We start from the raw sequence: 7,468 nt of genomic DNA on the forward strand, positions 1-7,468 counted from the left end.
TTTTTTTTTTTTTTTTTTTTCATTAATCAGTAGTTTTTATTATGGTTTTGTGGGGTACAGTTAAGGGTAGGTGTACAATGACGTTTCATTCAGGCACCCTGTAGATAAGAAGTGTTTTCCCATCCCCCGACAGATATTTGCTACTGTTAATCCCATCCCCCTCCCCCCCATAGTTTCCCAATTTTTGATTTATTGCCAAGTTGCCCAGGTGGGTCTCGAACCCGCGGGCTCAGGCAATCCACTCACCTCAGCCTCCCAAAGGCGTGGGATTACAGGTTGAACCACTGAGCCTGGCTTTTTATTTTACGGTTTTTAGTTTAAAGTCTGTTTTATCTGATATAAGAATTGTGACACCTTCTCTTTTTTTTCCCATTTGTGTAGTAGATCTTTCTCCAGCCCTTTAGATTGAGCCTATTGGTGTTATTAGAACTGAGATGGGTCTTCTGAAGACAGCAGAAGGATGAGTCTTGTTTTTGCATCCAATTTGCGACTGTGACTTTTTTTGTCTTTGTATAAGATTTCATTTAAGGTCTTTACAGAGCAATATCCGGACTCTAGGCACAGCTGCCAGAAAGACCCTGTTATGCCGTGGGGACTGACTGGAGCATGGTAGGTGGCTCTGACTCCCCACCCTTCCGTTCTGAGATGGGGATGGTATGCAGGATCTCATCTTTGTGTTTCACAATGCTCACGTGGTCAGGTGGGGGCTTCTTAGGGCAAATCTTACCAGTTGGGTCCCAGGGCAGTGTGATATTCACCTTGATACCCAGCAAACCCTGTTTGAGCAGTATATGGCACACAGCGATGTCAATGTAGAAGTTAACAGGGTCCCCACTGGGGATCACCCGGCCATCCACAAACTTCATGAATTTAACTCTCTATTCTCGGAGTTTCCCAGATACCATGACCTCGCAGCCCTTGGCCCCACTCTCCATGATGAACCATAGCACACTCTTGCAGGCCCTTCACACAGCAGACCCTCCAAGGAGTTTGTAACAACGAGAATTTGCCTGGGCAATGGCACATAGACCTCTTATGGCCACCTTTTCAGCATAAAGCTTGATACTGCCCTCTGGGAAACTATACCTCGTTTGAAGTACAGCAGTCAATTCCCGAATCTACTGGCCCTTCTCACCAAGAACATTCTGTGTTCTGGTGGCTAAGATGATGATTTTCTGTACTGATTGGTGTAACTGAGACTTCAGCTCCAGAGTAGCCATCTTCAGCCAGCTCCTGAGTGAGAAACTCATTGAATTCACCTTTGAAGATGCCATCAGTGACACACATCCTCTTCTTGGAAATTTTCACAGCTGTCTTGCTGCCTTGTGCACCAAAAGGAAAGGGCCACTGTGTCTTTTAAGTGGGGCATTAAGGATGTTGGTGTGCAAGATTACTATAAATAGAAATAAATGTAGATCTGTTCCTGTCATAGTGTTGTTATATAAGTTGCTTTGTGTTTTAATTTTTGTGATTGATTTGTATGGTCTGTAAGCTATATACTTACATATACTTTTGTGTTATGGTATTGTTATTTTGTTTTTATGTTTAGATCTTTATTAAGCATCTCTTGTGGGGCCAGTCTAGAGGTGACAAATTCACTTAGTGCTTACTTGTCTGGGAAGAACTTTATTTTTCTTTTGTTTATGAAGTTAGTTTTGTCAGGGTAAGAAATTCTTGGTTGGCATTTCATTTTTTAAAGAATGTTAAAAATGGGTCCCCAGTCTCTCTGGCATTTAAGGTGTCTGCTAAGGGGTCTGATGTTATTTTGGTGGGCCTCCCTTGGTAGGTGTTTTGTTCCTTCTCTTAGCGGTGTGTAAGAATTTTTATTTCTCATTGGGTAGTCTGATGACTATGTGCCTTGAGGATGGTAGTCTCATATGGTATCCCATAGGAGCTCTCTGAATTTATGTTACTTGTGTGTTGGCCTCTCTATCAAGATAGGGGAAGTTTTCTTGGATTAAATCTGCAAATACTCTCTCCAGATTGCTACCATTATCTCCTTCCCTCTCAGGAATTTTGATTAGATGTACATTTGGTCTTTTTATAAAATCTCATACTTCTCAAAGGCTTTGTTCATTTTTAAAATTTCTGTTTTACAATCAGGAATTAAAACTGACCCTAAAGAAATGCAAAAGATTATCAGAGATTACTATGTACACCTGTATGGAAAAAATCTCAAAAACCTAAATGAAATGGAGGACTTTCTTATATCACAAACCTCCCCAGGTTGAAACAAGAAGAAATCGAGACCCTAAATAGAACAATAACAACCTAGGAAATCGGCTATGTCATAAGGAAACTATCTAAAAAAAAAAAAAGTCTTGGACCAGACAGCTTTCCAGCAGAATTCTACAAGATGTAAAAGGAGGAGCTGATACCAATCCTATTGAAAGTATTTCAGGCATTTGAGAAAGATGGAACTCTCCCCAAATCATTTTATGAAGCTAACATCACATTGATAACCAAACCAGGTAAAGATCCAACAAAGAAAGAGAACTAAAAGCCAATATCCTTGATGAACATAGATGCTAAAATTCTCAACAAGATTCTAGCAAACTGGATCCAACAACACATCTCAAAAATCATCCACCGTGACAAGTAAGCTTCATCCCCGGGATGCAGTGCTTGTTCAACATCTGCAAGATCATAAACATCATTAAATATATCAACAGATGTAAACACAAAAACCACATGATTATATCATTAGATGGGGAAAAAGCTTTTGATAAAACCTAGCACCTCTTCTTGATAAAAAACCCCCGAACATCTAGGCATAGATGGAACATATCTCAAAATAGTAAGAGCCATCTATGAGAAACTCACAGTCAACATACTGCTAAACAGACAGAAATTGGAACCATTTCCCCTGAAAACTGGAACAAGACAAGGATGCCCACTCTCACCACTCCTATTCAACATAGTATTGGAAGTCCTAGCTATAGCAACAAGACAAGAGAAGGAAATCAGAGGTATCCAAATAGGAAAAGAGGAAGTTGTTATCCCTCTTTACAGACGACATGATTCTATACCTCGAAAACCCAAGAGAATCTGTCAAATACCTCTTTGTACTGATAAAGGACTTTGGCAAAGTCTCAGGGTATAAAATAAATGTGCAAAAGTCAGTCACATTCCTATATACTAACAATAAACAAGTAGAAACCCAAATAAAAAGCACAATCCCATTCACAATAGCAACAGAAATAAAATACCTTGACATCTTCCTACCAGAGACAACAAAAACCACAAAACACTGCTCAGTGAAATCAAAGATGATACAAACAAATGGAAAAATATTCCATGCTCATGGATTGCAAGAAACAACACTGTTAAGATGTCCATTTGACCCAAGGAAATCTACAGGTTTAATGTAATACCCATTAAATTACCAGTGGCATTCTTATCAGACCTGGAAACAGCAATACAGGAATTCATATGGAAACTTAAAAGACCATGAATAGCCAAAACAATCCTCAGGGAAAAAAAGCAGGAGTTATCACACTCCCAGATTTTAAACATTGTTATAGAGCTACAATAATCAAAACAGTCTGGCATTGATACAAGAACAGGCATATAGACCAATGGAACAGGATAGAGATTCCAGATGCAAAATCTCAATTTCTCAACCAACTCATCTTCGACAAAACCTCCAACACAGCCACTGGTGAGAGGAGAACCTGTTTAGTAAATGGTACTGGGAAAACTGGCTGACCACATGCAGAAGATTAAAACAAGACCCCTACCTATCACCATACACAAAAATCAACTCTAAATGGATCAAAGACCTAAACATAAAACCTCAAAGTATAAGAACTGTAGAAAAGCAGGAGACACCCTTATAGAAATTGGGACTGGCAACCAATTCCTGATCAAAACCTGAAGTGCCCATGCCATAGAGCTAAGATAGACAAGTGGGACCTCATCAAACTGACAAGCTTCTGCAAAGCCAAAGAAACCATCAAGAAAGCAGGGAGACAACCCACAGAATGGGAAATAATATTTGCCAACTGTATATCTGACAAAGGCCTAATATCTAGGATCTACAAGGAACTCAAATGTGCCAGAAAGAAACAAAACAAAACAAATAGCCCTATTAAAAGTGGGCAAAAGATATGAATAGATGCTTCTCAAAAGAAGACATACAAGCTGCCAACAGATACATGAAAAAACGCTCAGCCTCACTAGTCATCAAAGAAATGCAAATTAAAACCACACTGAGATACCACGTAACTCCAGTCAGGATGGCCATTATTAATAACTCAATAAACAACAGATGCTGGAGAGGATGTTTCAAAAAGGGAATACTTCTACACTGTTGGTGGGAGCATATACTAGTACAACCTCTGTGGAAAACAGTGTGAAGATTCCTAAAATGTCTAAAAATCAACCTCCCATGCGACTCCACAATCCCCTTACTGGGAATATACCTGGAGGAACTCAAATCACTCTATGAAAATGATACCTGTGAAAGCATGTTTATTGCAAAAATATTTACATTCGCAAAAACATGGAACCAACTGTGCTGGATAAAAAAAAAGAGGGCTGGATTAAAAAAATGCGGTACATATACATGATGGAATATTATAAAGCCATAAATAAGGACAAAATTATGAACTTTACAGTAACTTGGGTGGACTTAGAGGCTATAATACTTAGTGATCTATCACAGAAACAAAGAACTGAGTATCACATGTTCTCACTCATAAGTGGACCTTGAGCAACTACCATAATACTATAAGAAAGGGATTGGCAGTAGTGGAGAACTGCCAGGGGAGGGAGGGTCACACCTCATTAACAAGAGGACCTGCATAATATACTTTGATATACTTAACCCTGAATTGTACCCCACATATTTAAAATAACATTTAAAAAAATTTCTGTTTTAAAAAATTTTTTGTCTGACTGGGTTGATTAGAAGTATTGATCTCTGAGCTGTTATATTCTTTCTTCTACTTCGTCTTTTTTTTAATTTAAAAAATTAAAAATATATATATCTGTTGTTAAAGTTGGCTACTGTGTTTTTAAATCCTAGAGCAAATTATTCTGTTCCAGAAGTTCAGTTTTATTCTTTCTTAACATGGCCATGTCAACTTTCAATTCTTGAATGATTTTTATGCCCCTTTTGACTTGGTTGTCCACTTTCTCTTGGATGTCATTGAGTTTCTTTGACATTCATATTCTGTATTATATTTCTGTCATTTTGGACGTTTCATTCTGTTTAGGATCCATTGCTGGGGAACTGACGTGATCATTTAAGGGGTAACAAAACATTGACTTTTTGTGTTGCCAAAGTTCTTACACAGATTTTTTACCATCTAGAATAGCAGACACTTCTCTCTGTCTCTTTTTTTCTTGAGTTTGTTTTCATTGAAATGGATATTTTAATATTTTTCTTCTTTTGTCTCCCTTTTAGACATGGTATATGTTGTATATGGTTGATTGCCTTCTTTCCTGTTTTTTTTTTTTTTTTCCCAGAGGGTCAGTGCTCTGTATGGGTTCCTTGGTTGCAGCTAGGGTTGTGCTGTGACTGTCTTTTATGTTAGCTAATATAGAAAAGGCTGCAGGACTGTAAATGGTCCCAAAAAGTGAAGGTTGGTAGTAGTGGCTGTGCCACATTTGGGCTTTCAGAAGACCGCTGGGCCTTGGCTGCAGTGTTCAAGCAGATGTGGGCCCCCCCTTGCTTCTTGGGTGCTTGAAGCAGGGGATTCCCATCTGTGGGGGAAACACTCCAGATGGGGGAGGATGAGAGAGGCACCGTGACAGCTTGCTGCTTCTGTTTATTTCGGCTGTCGAGTCTGTGTTGAGGGACACACGCAAACACCTGGTGTGACTGCTTCTTCCATGGCCTGGGACACTAGGGAGAGGGAGCTTTGTGGATGCAGATGGTGATCACAGAGGGCCGACCAAATTGGTCTGGTGACTGGTCTCTCTGAGGGGTGGTGGGTCTCTGCCACAGCATTCAGGTGGATGTAATGTCCCCACATTTTCTGCAGATCAGTAGCAGGTGATCCCCATCTGGGAGGAAGCAACTGGGATAAATGGATGAGGGACACACTGACTTTTCGCTGCTTCTGTGTATTGTAGCTGCAGAGTCCTTGCTGGGGGTGTATGACATCATTCAACTGGGCTTCTCCCTTTCCAGTCTTGGAGCAACAGCAACAGCAGCTGCAGCAGCTGTAAGGCATTTGCCATTTCCAAAGAAACACTGGACTTCCTTTTTTGACGGCAGGGGCAGCTGGTGCTGAGCTACACAGGGATCAGTGGCCTAAGGGGTTTCATGTGGGTGTGGGCAATGCCTCTGCACAGTTGCCAGGCAGGACCCTATGTTGGTTTGGGGGCCAGGGGTGGGGTACAGAGGCTCTCATATGACAGATTACAAGGGCTCATGGCGGTGGTGTGGGTTTCCAGAGATTTCTTACTCATTCACCCCTGCACCGTGTTAAGGGGATTCTCTTGGCTCCATGCTAAGTCTAGCTCAACAGGTGTCTGACTTCATTATTCTCTGCTTGCCATGGGTCCTGTTGCTTCTCTAGTGAATCCTGGGGTGTGCTCTTAGATTTTTTTTTGTTTTGAGTTGGAGTCTCATTCTTGTCACCCAGGTTGGAGTGCAGTGGCACACTCAGAGCCACTGCAGCCTCCACCTGCTGGCCTTAGGCGATCCTTCTGTTTCAGCTTTCCAAGTAGCTGGAACTACAGATGCACGCCACCATACCTGGCTAGTTTTTTGTTGTGATTTATTGTAAGGGCCCAAGTTAAGAAAGCATGGTGGCCACAGTTCAAGGAGCATATGGCCAGACCACAGTCTAGTAAAGCAATGGGCCTACCTTCCAATTCTTATATTCTTCAATTCCAGGTTTTCTGTTTGGTTATATGAAAATATATTTTGTAATTCTTTGTTGAAATTCTCACTTTGTTCATTCAGGGTTCTCTTGAGCTCATTAAACATTTTTGTGATGGTTACTTTCAGTTCTCAGATAATTCATATATTCTATTTCATTAAAGCTCATTTCTAGAATTTCATCTTATTCCTTGTTTGGATTGTGTTTTCCTGTTTTTTCATTTTCCTTGACTTTTTTTGTTGGTATCTGTGCATTGGAAAACACAGTCCCTTTCTGGTCTTCACAAATTGGCCTTTGTACAGGAAAAGATCTTCACCAATCAACCTGGCCAGAATTTCTGAGAGTCTCCCAAAACTTCTTACTAGTTCAAATCACAATTTTTGTTTTTAGTGGTCCCCAGGAATCTCTAGTATGATAGGTTTTATCAATACTAAGGATGGTGAGATAGAAAACAAGAAAAGTTGAAATGTTTGATGCATGATCCAACTCTTTTATTCTTTAGGGAGAAGCTGGTAGCTGAATTTTTTCTCCTCTTGATTGCTCTGCATTGATCCAGAGTGAGAAGTTGGGATGAGTGCCTACACACTACTTCAAACTGCCACCCTTTTTTCTATCTAGCCCCAGGATCTAGG

The 7,468-nt window shown here is 40.4% G+C and overlaps 1 pseudogene; it reads right to left on the reverse strand.

Moving 5' to 3' along the window:
- Positions 1 to 581: 581 nt before the first annotated feature.
- Positions 582 to 6,182, reverse strand: LOC103262155 (annotated as a pseudogene).
- Between the last annotated feature and the right edge of the window lie 1,286 nt (positions 6,183 to 7,468).

Source organism: Carlito syrichta, unplaced genomic scaffold (genome assembly GCF_000164805.1).
Source record: "Carlito syrichta isolate Samal-C Ts95f unplaced genomic scaffold, Tarsius_syrichta-2.0.1 Scaffold304349, whole genome shotgun sequence".
NCBI lineage: Eukaryota > Metazoa > Chordata > Mammalia > Primates > Tarsiidae > Carlito > Carlito syrichta.